The sequence below is a fragment of the Musa acuminata genome, chromosome BXJ1-4 (assembly GCF_036884655.1).
Source record: "Musa acuminata AAA Group cultivar baxijiao chromosome BXJ1-4, Cavendish_Baxijiao_AAA, whole genome shotgun sequence".
Lineage (NCBI taxonomy): Eukaryota > Viridiplantae > Streptophyta > Magnoliopsida > Zingiberales > Musaceae > Musa > Musa acuminata.
This window is the reverse complement of record NC_088330.1, coordinates 26,523,237-26,536,014: the sequence shown is the minus strand read 5'-3', so window position 1 is coordinate 26,536,014 and position 12,778 is coordinate 26,523,237. Positions and strand designations below refer to the sequence as shown.

The window sequence follows — 12,778 nt, the reverse complement described above, 5'->3', positions numbered from 1 at the left end:
CGAAAAGATAAGAATTCTTTTAAGATTTTATGGTTTTTAAAAAGGAGAAGGTTTTACAATTGAAAAAATAACAAGAGTTTTCTCTTGTTAATTGATTTTTTATACAGACCCCATTATTTGAATATTCTAAAATCTATAGTTCACCCGATTTGGCATTTCTTTTCTCCTCTTATATATATATATATATATATATATATATATATATATATATATATATATATATATATATATATATATATATATATATATATATATATATATATAGCTTGTAGTTTCTTTTTATTCTTTTTTTTAATTTAAAGTTGAAGCCATAGAAATTCTCACAAAGGGACCATAGTCGATTAGGAGTGAAACGTTCCACTTAATCATGCGTTGAAATGTTTAACCCATTTTTGAATAGTTTTTTCTGCTCTGATATAGATTCATCTTCTCATCTTACTGTTTCAATATTGAAACCTTAAATCTATTTTTTTATTTTTTTATTTTTTTACTTTTTTATTTATTAAATGATCGTTAAACTTGATGCATTCTCAATGACCTTTGAGATACGTTATTTTATCTGAATTTGTATGTAAACCTATTTATATTTAGATAGGAAAACTCCATGATAGATTTTTTTTTTAATTTATTGCTTATGTAAAGTTATTGTTGGTTTGTTTTCTTTATGGCTGTATTTGACATAAAAATTTTGATTGCTCTGAAAAAAATTCATGTGACAATATCCTTCAAGGCGAATGTGAGAGCTTGTAAGAATGTGAGGTTTCTTATTCTCATTGATCTAAACAGTCACCTCGGCAAGCAACCATTCTGAAAGTAGGAAGACTCTCATGAAGTTGAGGTAGGCTAATTGGCTCGATACAGAATTCATGTTAACATCTATACTATTAAAGCATCGTTTTGAGTCATCCAATTGATTTTGATTAATGATTATTTTTTTATCTATTATAGAAGTAATAAAATCAATTCAAGAAAATAATAGTCTTATCGCTCGAGGTGGTTGTGATCACAATACTACTAGCATATGTACATGGAGAGATGTTTGAGTAAACCATAACTTGGAAGTTTCATGCATCATAAAGCAAATTCAGACCTTATATACACCTATTGTCAGCTTCATCAACATCACAAAATGCACGTTGTGCTCCAGCACCTATCTATTAGAGACTACTTTGACTATAAAGATGAGCGAAATGGAGCTCCATGAGATAGAAATAATACTTAGGATCACTTCAAGATATTTAGATCATATCCAATCTTTGTTGAACATTACATCCATCATCAAATGAGAAAACATTTAAAACTATCAAATATAGGAAAAATTAAAAGGTGTATATCACTTCTTTCATTTTCGAAGAAAAGACAAACATTTAGTGAAACTTAAAAATGAGGATATTAGAGACAGGAGACAATATGGTGACTTAGAAATAATTTAAGAATACATTATATGAGCAGTTCTTCTCTGATTTAGTTTACTTTTAGAAACAAGTGTCACATCATGATTTTTTTTCTTTTTACAAGATCACAATATCTTTCTACAAGTACATCCAAAGCCAAATAAATAAACATTACTTTATTAATATATAATTTATAAATATTTATTATAATTTATTTATTTATCAAATTATAAGTTAAAAGTAGTCATAGGTTTTATTGAGAAACATAGTGATATTAACTCAAAGATAAATCCAATTGGCTCTACCTAATGATAGAGGAAGGTTTGCTCTCCATTGGAATTCGATCTAGTGCTTTTGGGAGGCTGCTTTGCAAATAAAAAATAAATAAATTTCAACAACGCTGAGTAGGAACTCCTATAAGTTAACAGTAAAATGAATATATGATCAAAAGTCAATCAACTCATTAGTGTATATTAAATACCCAAAGGAGCACTTCCACAACGACGAATGAAGATGTTTTATCCTATGGGATGAGTTTGTGTTATCCCAACAACAGATGAAGATAAACTCATATCACACTCCCAACAGTAGATGGAGTAATATCCCTTACTTGTCAAAGTGAGAATATATTCCTCTCAACAGTGAATGAAGGAATTGTCTAGCCGTCACGTTTGACGACCCGCTAATCCTTGAAGAGAATCGTCATACTTGCTCTCGGCGGGGAAACAATATCATTTCATACGGGTCATATCTATATCGAAATAAAATAATATATTAAAGTATTTCTTTTTAATATTATTAATATCGAATAATATCAATTAGTCATTAATTAACTTAAACACTAGTTCAATCGGTCTAATTGAACTCGATTTAATTAAAATCCAATTGAATCGATCTCTAATCCTTATTTAATTAATTTGAAATATTCATAGACTAGTATAATTTAGTTCAGATTGGGTTCAATTTAGATTAAATAGATCTGAATAAATTAAACTAATTCTAAATCACCCTGAATCAATTTCAACTAATCAAATCTCATTTGGTTCAATTGGCCCAAATCCAACAAAATAAGGCCAATAAACTAAACTACATAATACTGGACTAGGTTGGGCCAGCCCAAGTATTGGTCATATGTACTATATATGACTATACATGAACCTCACTAAGCTGAGCCAACCAATAGCCCATGGACTAGTTAATATGGACCCATGTTGGGCTAGGCTGAGTTAACCTACGAGTTGGACTTGGCCTACTGATTGAGCATAGCTTATTAATTGGACCTAGCTTGTGGGCTATGACCTGACCTACTGGTTGGGCCTAGCCTACGGGTTAGGCCTAACTTGTTGGTTGATTTTAACTCAAACTTAACTAATACCCTCAATTTCATATTGTGACATTATAAACAAGCATATATTCATTAATCATATGTCATTAAAACATAATAAATAATAATAGATTAAAACGATAAACTACATAAAGAGAAAATAGCATTCTAAATCAAGTATTATATAAATCTAATAAAAATCAATTATCATGCATTCAATATAAAATTTTAAAAATGCATATGACATAAATAATTTTAACATGTTCTAATCTAAAATAAAATTCTAAACCTTAAAAAGGATAAAAGAAGATATTAAAAACTTCATATAACATTTTTTAATCTAAAAATAAAATTTTAAACATTTAAAGGAATTTTTATTTTTATTTTTTAACAAAGGCACGGGAACTTATTTCTCCTCGGTAGGATACAAATCCTCGTTCCTCTTATTACTTGGCTTAGTGAGGAATGAATGAGAGAAATCCCTCTTCTTAAATAGGAGACTAGCCCTCCATATAAGAATTTTTTTAATTTTTATATTTATTTAATATTTATTTTTATTTAATTTTCTAATGAAAATGACATCAACCTACTTGAAATGTTGAATAATTATTTTCTAAATTTCATTAGCAAGTAAGAAAAAAAAATCATACCTAAATTGAAGATTTGATTACATTTCTCACCTTCTAAAGAAAATTTGGTTCCCAAATTTAACTTACCTCAAGAAAATATATTAGGATACTGATTTCTCACATCTTCTTCTTTTTCTTAGGTTACTGATGCTACCAATAGATCTTTATCAAAGGTATAATTTTATCCCTATGAAACAAGCTCTTTCCTTTCCAAAATCTGAGTTGGTTATTTTACAAAGGTAGCATCATCCTTTAGTTACAAATGTTGGTAAGATATGACATGAGATGAATCATTAACATATCTTCAGAGCATAAAGACGTGGAATACATCATGAATGCTAGTCAAAACCGGGGGCAATGCCAATCTGTATGCCATAGGTCCAACTTTTTATAAGATCTCAAATGAGTCAATAAATCTAGTGGCTAACTACCCCTTTGGCCAAACCTCCTGACTTTCCTAGTTGATGACACCTTTAAGAGGACGTGATCACTAACTTCGAATTCCAAATCTCTTCGTTTTCAATTTGCATAACTTTTTTTTTTTGGCAACTTTGGGTTGTTAATAATCTCCGATGTATAGTTTAAATATTATTAGTATCTCTTTGAATCAGTTGAAATTTTTCATGGATTAGTGCGTCATTAGATGTGGTGGCTATAAAGTTACGCCATCCATTGTTGGGAGTGCGATATGGGTTTGTCTCCATCCGCTGTTAGAAGAATACAAACTCGTGCCATAGATAAATCCTCTCAATCCATTGTTGTAGAGTGCTCTTTTAGGTATTTGATATATGTCAATGAGAGGATTGACTGTTGGCTATGTATTTATTTTAAGTTAAATTATAGGAGTTCCTACTCAACATTATTGAAATTTCTTTGTTTTTTACTTTTAGAGTAGCCTTCTAGTAGTACTAGATCGGATTCCAATGGCGAGTGGAACTTTTTCTATTGCTAAGTAGAGCCAGTTGGATTTATCTTTGAGTTAACATCACTATGTTTACTTTTGACTTATAATTTAATTAATAAATAAATTATAATAAATATTTATAAGTTATATACATTAATAAAGTGATATTCATTTGTTTGGCTACGAATGCATTTACAAAAAGATGCTATGATCTTGTAAAAAAAAAAAATTCAAGATGTGATATCTTTTATGATATCAGAGCCGACTTAGTATTTGAGCATTATAATGGGACTTAAGTAGGAAAAGACTACCTATGGATGGAGTTAGAGGACTTGTCATAGCGTTGAGCCACCATTGGACTACGCCTCACATGCACTATGTTCGAGTTTGATTTAGGCTATGTTGGGCCTTGACGAGGATATCAATCCCTTGATCGACTAAGTCATAGTCTACAGTTTGTGCAGTCATGACTATATTTTAATTTGACTATTCTTAGAGATGAGTCTGGTAGAGTGAGACCATTTCACCTTTCTGAAGTGGGGTGTACTCTAATAGACTACTCTAGCACTACTTATGAATATGATAATATTCATATTTCATCTTAATTGGCAGCTATCCACAAGCACTACTTACACATACTTACAATTCATAAGGGGATATAAGAAGTAGTAGTAGCAGGTATAGCTTAGTTGGGAGAGTGTTAGATTGAGGATTTGAACGTCGCATGTTCTATCCACACTTACCATATTATTTTAATATAGTTTTACTTACAAAAAAAAAGGGATACAAGAAGTAGTCAATAATTAAGCAATGTTGAAATTAAATTCAAACATTCTTATGATTCTTAGAGTACACATATTTTATTCATAATTATTATAAAAAGATTTTTTATTTTTAATAAATCTAATCAAATTTAATTTATTTCCTATTCATTCTTGCTAATTTGTAATAGTAAATTTAATGTGTATATTCTTTTTTTTTTACTATGTGCGCTAGCATGAGAGGGCAACAACCCTCCCATGAGTAGCGGCGGAGGAATGATTGCTATTATGGGATATGGCAGGAGCACGGTGTCCATGTTGAGGGTGTCGATCATAGGAGGTCATTGGCCCTACCATGAGCAGCTATTGCATAAATAATTATAATACTGTGTGCGATGAATCAAGGGTGTGACAGCCCTGTTAAGGGTGGTGATTATCGAAGGCATCATGACGATAGCTTGATTAAGGACTTCGGGATGCAGGTGATGGTGCAATGTCAAACATCACGATGCAAAGCCACTAGCAGCATCGTCCATAGTTGCTAGGGTTGTGAGGTGACAAAAGCAGGGCTCAATAGGGTTGGGGTTGGTGATTTGCTAGCAATGTTGCATCATCAATAAGGATTTGGCAATGAGAAGGTCATGTGATGGCTTTGCACGATAGAAGGAATCCCTACAAAAGCCACCTTGCGATTTTGACCTAGTTTAGTCAAAATCAAATGTTGACCCTATCCAACCCATTTTGATCTTTTGTCCTAGTCAAAATCTATGTTCGATCAAAATCTATCTAGTTTAGTCAAAATCAAATGGCTTTGTAATCTTTCTACAGGTACTTAATGTTTTATATTCACCTACTAGCAAATCAGATATTTAGAGACAAACCTTACTATATCTCTTTTTATACTATGTCATTAATAATTTTGAAGCAAATCCCAATATATCATGATAGTCCCGGGATAGATATTAAACCTCAATTTATGAGTCTCCTCTAATAGTTGCATCTTTATTAGATTACTTTTGGAAACACAAAATCAATTGTAGAATCTATAGAACCATCTTCGGTTTGGAGGAATTTAGGTCTAGATCCTTAAGCTATCATATGAAGATGTGCATCTTTCTTTTGACTTTCTTTGATTATTTCTATCAAAAATGATTATGCTATCAATCATGCTAGAAAATCTTTATTTAACTCATATAAAAGTTCAAGCTTCATATCTACCAATTCTATCATTATATAATTTCTTTAAATATTTATATAGGTTATAATTCTTGAAGTATTTCTGTTAAAGGTATCAATAATTACATTAGCCTTCACAGGATGATAGTTTAATTAAAATCATAATCTTTTAGAAAGTTCAACCATTTTTCTATCTTATATTTAAATCTTTTTGAATGAATATGTACTTGAGACTCTTATGATATATGAAGATTTCAAAAGGTTGTCCGTAAAGATAAAGCCTCTAAATTTTTAATGTAAAAATGATAGTTGCTAGCTCTAAGTCATAAGTATGATAGTTCTTCTCATGAGGCTTAATTGTCTTGATGCATAAATAATTACCCTCTTATTTTGCATTTATTCACAAAAAAGTTCTTGAAGTGAGATATCATTATACAATATAAAACCTTCTCTTTCAGAAGAAATCACCAGGATAGGAGCACTGGTTAATTTCTCCTTCAATTCTAGAAAACTTCGTTAAAACTTATCGTCCCAAACAAACTTTATATTCTTCTATGTTAACCCGGTCAAGGGTATTACTATTTTTGAAAAGCCTTCTAAGAATCTTCTATAATATCTAACTAAACCCAAGAAGCTTCTGATCTCCAAAATATTATAAGGCTATTTTCATTTCATCATTGCTTTAATCTTTTAGGGGTCAATAAATATACTAGCACTCAAAATTACACGATCGAGAAACATAACTTTATTAAGCTAAAAATTATACTTGTTAAATATGAAATATAGTTAAATAAGATCATATAAAAGAATACGTATAATTAGAATATATAAGCATATATACAAGCATATCACAAAGTGTAATTATACCTTAAATGATAAATCCCGAGACTTCAGCATCTTGATGGGATAATGCATAGATCCTCACCTGAGCTCCCCCTCTAGGTTAATATTGTCTAGATATTTCGTGTGGAGCTTGGCGTTGATATTACTTTCATGAGTAGTCATTCGACATGTGCCCCGATTATTACAAAAAAAAATGTATACATGTTATCCAATAAGGCATGAGGTGGAAATATGATCAGTCTTTGCACATAAATAACATTATATAACAACTTGATTATTGGGAGCTTCTGCTTTATTCTTGGTGACTTTAATACTGTTCAGTACATAAATTAAAAAGTGGGGGGTAGATTACTTTTAGAAAGCCAGTTTTAAAGTTCTAATGATTATATAGATACTACTGTATTGATTAATATGAAATCTATAGGTGATTGGCTCTCATGGAGTAATCAAGATGCTGCTCACAGAAAAATTATGGATTGACTAGACAACCGTTTGATTAATCAAGAATAGTTAATCGTTTACCTTGATTCACTTCTTGAGTATGGTGCTTAGTTGTTTTCAGATCACTCTATAATACATATATATATGTAGATAAAGCAATATCTAAAGGCAAGAAACCTTTTAGATTCCTTAACATGTGGAGTACTCACCCTCAATTCCTCCAGGTTATCAGATCAGCTTGGAACATTAATGTGCAAAGTTCTCCCCCTTACATCTTATGCCAAAAGCTAAAAACATGTAAAGCAAAATTTAATGAGTGAAATACAAACATCTTTGGTAATATTATCACCCGGGTAGAGTTATACAAAAAGAAACTTATGGCAGTACAACATGAGCTGCATCTTCAGCTCCATTATGAGAATCTTATCTGCAAAGAGGTAGAAGCCAGAGATAACTTTATGCAAGCTCTAAAACAAGAGGAAAGCTTTCTAAAACAAAAGTCTCGACAACATTGTCTTACTCTAGGGGACTCCAATACTAAATTTTTCTATACTGCTATTGCTACTAAAAAGGCCATTAACTGCATCAGAAAATGTAAAGACTAAGATAGTAATCTTATTGAGGATTTGAATGAGGTTAAAGCACACAATAAGCAATTTTTTTATTCTTTACTCAATAAGAGGAGTAGCCTAATAGTATTCATATAGAGTCTACTAGAAAGCTTGATTCGGAAGCTATCTCAACCCTTAATGCCCCAATTATAGATAAAGAAATTGTGAGAGTTATCTTTAAGTCATCGAAATACAAAAGTCCTAGTTCGGATGCATTTTCAATTGAATTTATTAAATTGCATGATCTATCGTAGGCAATGATGTGATTAAAGCTTATTAACACCTTTTCTCTTTAGGCTGTATTCTTAAAGAAATGAATTGCACATTTATCTCTTTAGTTCCCAAGAATGGAAGAGCTGATTCACTAGTAAACTATTGGCTCATTTCATTATGTAACTTTATTTATAAGATCATCTTCAAGGTACTGGCAAATAGAATGCAAAATGTTATGCACAATATTATTAGTCCTCATCAAGCGGTTTTCATTAAAGGGAGAAGTATACATCATAATGTTCTTCTTGCTAGTAACTTGGTAAAGGATCTACACTAAAAAAACAAGAGAGAAAATAATCTGTTTTGAAGCTGATTTACAAAAAAACCTTCGATTCAGTTAACATACACTTTATCTACAAGATTCTCCTTAGTATGAGCTTCCCTCAACAATGGATTAATTAGATTCAATACTGCTTGGAAACTCTAAAATTCTCGATTCTCTTCAATGGTTCACCTATTGGCTTTTTTGGGAGCAACAATGGCATCTAATAAGGAGATCCACTATCTCTTTATTTTTTTACAATTGCAATGGAAGAACTCAGTTGTATGTTGGAAGAGGTAGTTTCTAATGGCAGCATTAAGGTACCCTATACTAGTTCCGTTCATATATCCCACATAACTTTTGTTGATGATCTTATTATCTTCCTTCAGAATGATCATACTTCTGTGAGGAATCTAGCTATTATTCTAAAAGACTTTAGTATAGTTTTTGGCCTTAAACTAAACAATGCAAAAAGTAAAGTCTATGTGGGTACTTATATTGAAGATAAGGATTCTATTGCTCAAACTCTAGGGGTTAGTGAGGAAAATTTATCAGTTCCCTATCTAGGTCTTCCACTCATATCCACTGGCATTAACAAAACCCACTATCAACCTATCCTATAGAAAACAAAGAATATGATTTCTTCTTGAAAAAATAGACTTCTTCCCAAAGAAGTCCGACTTGAACTCATCCGAACTATGTTGCTCCTACACTATTTATTAGACTAATGCATTTCTTCTACTTGTTTGGCTTCTCTAGGATATTAAAAGACTACTTATAAACTTCTTCTAGAATGAAATGGATGGTAATGTAATGCATATGATAAATTGCAAGCCAAAAGATAGAGGGTTGAATCTAAGAAATATTAGAGATTGGAATAAAGTTTGTTTAGTAAAGCAATTATGGGATATTTTATAAAACAAATATTCCTTATGTTCACAATGGGTTTCTGCAATGTATCTAAGGAATCAATCTGGGTAGCTTCGGCAAAAACATATCATTATGCAGCTTGGAAACAAATTTTGAAGGCAAGGAATTGGCTAATCAATAACATTTCCTATGCAATCTCTTTTGAGACCAGCACTAATATGTGATATGGTTCTTGGGTGAATAGGAAAAGTATATTTTAATTATTTGGTGATAGAGTACGACAAGATCTAGAGGCTCCCAAAGATTGAAATGTTTATGAATTCATTGCTAATGGCACCAGGTATCTTCCCAAATCCTACTTCCCTTGGAATGCTATCACTTGGCTAATTATTATAGCTGTTCTAATATAGAATAACTCTTCAGATACACTTATTTGACTTTATGACAATGGTAAATTTAGTGCTATATCTACATAGAATCAAATCAGGCAAAAAAATAATAAGTGGATCCTAAGCAATTAGACGTGGGATAGGTCGAGCTCACAGAGACATTCTTTATGCACAAGGTAGGCCCTTCATACCAAACTACCTATAATACATAATATGAAGAAAAGAGATATTTATCTTATCAACGGATGCTCTCTTTATATGAAAAAGGAAGAAAGTGTTGACCATCTCTATTTTACTTATGACTACACTAATTGGGAAAGGAAGGAGATTTTGAAGAGATTTGAACTCAATAGGCTACCATAGCCATACTTGAATCAAGAATTATAAAAGCTCTTGTAAAGTTTCTTAAGAAAATGACCTCTTAAACAACTGATAAACAATGCTCAACTTTTGATAGAGATTCTTAGAGATTCAAGAACATGCATGGATCAAGATATGAAAACGGAGCACTTAATAAGAAGAGAGAAAGGAATCTTTATCAGATTCAATTTTTTCATTAGTTAATGATCTCAGGAATAATGTTGAAGAGCGATATATATTCTGTAGTTATTTGCTTCAATAATGTGTGGTATTTATGAGTGATCTAGGCATGTTTGGCCATTGCATTTTATTATTTGTTTATTTATTGACTACAGTAAGGAGTCATAGTCTACAGTTTGTGCAGTTATGACTATAGTTTCGTTTAACGACTCCTGGAGATGAGTATGGTAGAGTGAGACCATTTCAACTTTGTGAGGTGGGGTATACTCTCATAGACTACTCTAAGATATTTTAGGCTTTAGTCTATGACTAGGGTAGACAAAGCTATTTTGTACCAACTGTATACTTAATATAATTATTTTTACTTAAAAAAATGACTTAACTCTTATTTCTTATGATGACAAGATAATATTCATATTTCATTTTAATTGTTAGCCATCCACAAGCACTACTTACAAATACTTACAATTCAAAATGGGAGAAAAAAAAAATAGAAGCGGGGATAGCTCAGTTGGGAGAGCGTCAGACTGAAGATCTGAAGGTCGCGTGTTCGATCCACGCTCACCGCATTATATTATTATATTTTTACTTGAAAAAAAAAGGTTATAAGAAATAATAAATAATTAATTAATGTTGAAATTAAATTCGAACATTCTCATGATTCTTATAGTACACATATTTTATTTAAAATTATTATAAAAAGATTTTTATTTTTAATAAGGCTCATCAAATTTAATTTATTTTCTATTCATTCTTGCTAATTTGTAATAGTGAATTTAATGTGTATATTCATTTTTTTTTACTATATGCGCTTACATGAGGGGGCAACAACCCTCCAATGAGTAGCAAAGGAGGAATGATTGCTATTATGGGATATGGCAGGAGTGCGATGACCATGTTGAGGGTGTCGATCATAGGAGGTTACTGGCCCTACCATGGGTAACTATTGCAGTAATAATTATGGTACTGTGTGCGATGAATCAAGGGTATGACAGCCCTGTTAAGGGTGGTGATTGTCAAAGCCATCATGATGATAGCTTGATTAAGAACTCCGGGATGCAGGGGATGGTGCAATGTCAGACATCATGATGTAAAGCCACAAGTAGCATCATCCATAGTTGCTAGGGTTGTGAGGTGACAAATGTAGGGCTCAATGGGGTTGGGGATGGGGTTGGTGATTTGCTAGCAATGTTGCATCATTAATAAGGTTGTGGCAATTAGAAGGTCATGTGATGGCTTTGCACGATCGAGAAACATAACTTCATTGAGCTAAAAATTATACTTGTTAAATTTGAAATATAGTTAAATAACATCATATAAATGAATGCATATAATTAGAATCTATAAGCATATATGCAAGCATATCACGAAGTGTAATTATACCTTACACGATATATCCCAAGACTTCGGCATCTTGATGGGTGAGTGCACAGATCCTCACCTGAGCTCCCCCTCTATGTTAATATTGTCTAGATATTTTGTGTGGAGCTTGGCGTTGATATTACTTTCGTGAGTAGTCCTTCGAAATGTGCCCTGATTATTGACAAAAAAAGGTGTACATGTTATCCAATGAGGCATGAGGTAGAAACATGATCAGCCTTTCCACATAAGTAACATTTTATAACAACTTGATTATTGGGAGCTACTGCTTTATTCTCGGTGACTATAATACTATTCAGTACACAAATTAAAAAGTGGGGGGTAGATCGCTTTTAGAAAGCCAGTTTTAAAGTTTTAATGATTATATAGATACTACTGCATTGATTAATATGAAATCTATAGGTGATTGGCTCTCATGGAGTAATCAAGGTGCTGCCCATAGAAAAATTATGGATTAACTAGACAACCATTTGATTAATCAAGAATGGTTAACCGTTTACCCTGATTCACTTCTTGAGTATGGTGCTTAGTTGTTTTCACATCACTCTATAATACATATATATGCAGATAAAGCAATACCCAGGCAAGAAACCTTTTAGATTCCTTAGGAGTACACACCCTCGGTTCCTCGAGATTGTCAGATTAGCTTGGAACATTAATGTGCATAATTCTCCCCCTTACATCTTATGCCAAAAGCTAAAAATATATAAAGCAATACTTAATGAGTGAAATACAAACACCTTTGGTGATTTTATCACCCGGGTCGAGTTATGCAAAAAAAAAAACTTATGGCGGTACAACATGAGCTGCATCTTCAGCTCCATGATGAGAATCTTATCTGCAAAGAGGTAGAAGCCAGAGATAACTTTATGCAAGCTCTAAAACAAGAGGAAAGCTTTCTAAAACATAAGTCTCGATACCATTGGCTTACTTTAGGGGACTCCAATACTAAATTTTTTTATGTTGCCATTGCTACTAAAA

At 31.9% G+C, this 12,778-nt stretch overlaps 1 non-coding gene across 1 annotated transcript; it reads left to right on the top strand.

The window, feature by feature from the left end:
• Nucleotides 1-10,913: 10,913 nt before the first annotated feature.
• Nucleotides 10,914-10,986, top strand: TRNAF-GAA (transfer RNA phenylalanine (anticodon GAA)). The gene has a single exon. It is a non-coding gene; the product is annotated as a tRNA-Phe (tRNA).
• Nucleotides 10,987-12,778: the final 1,792 nt, after the last annotated feature.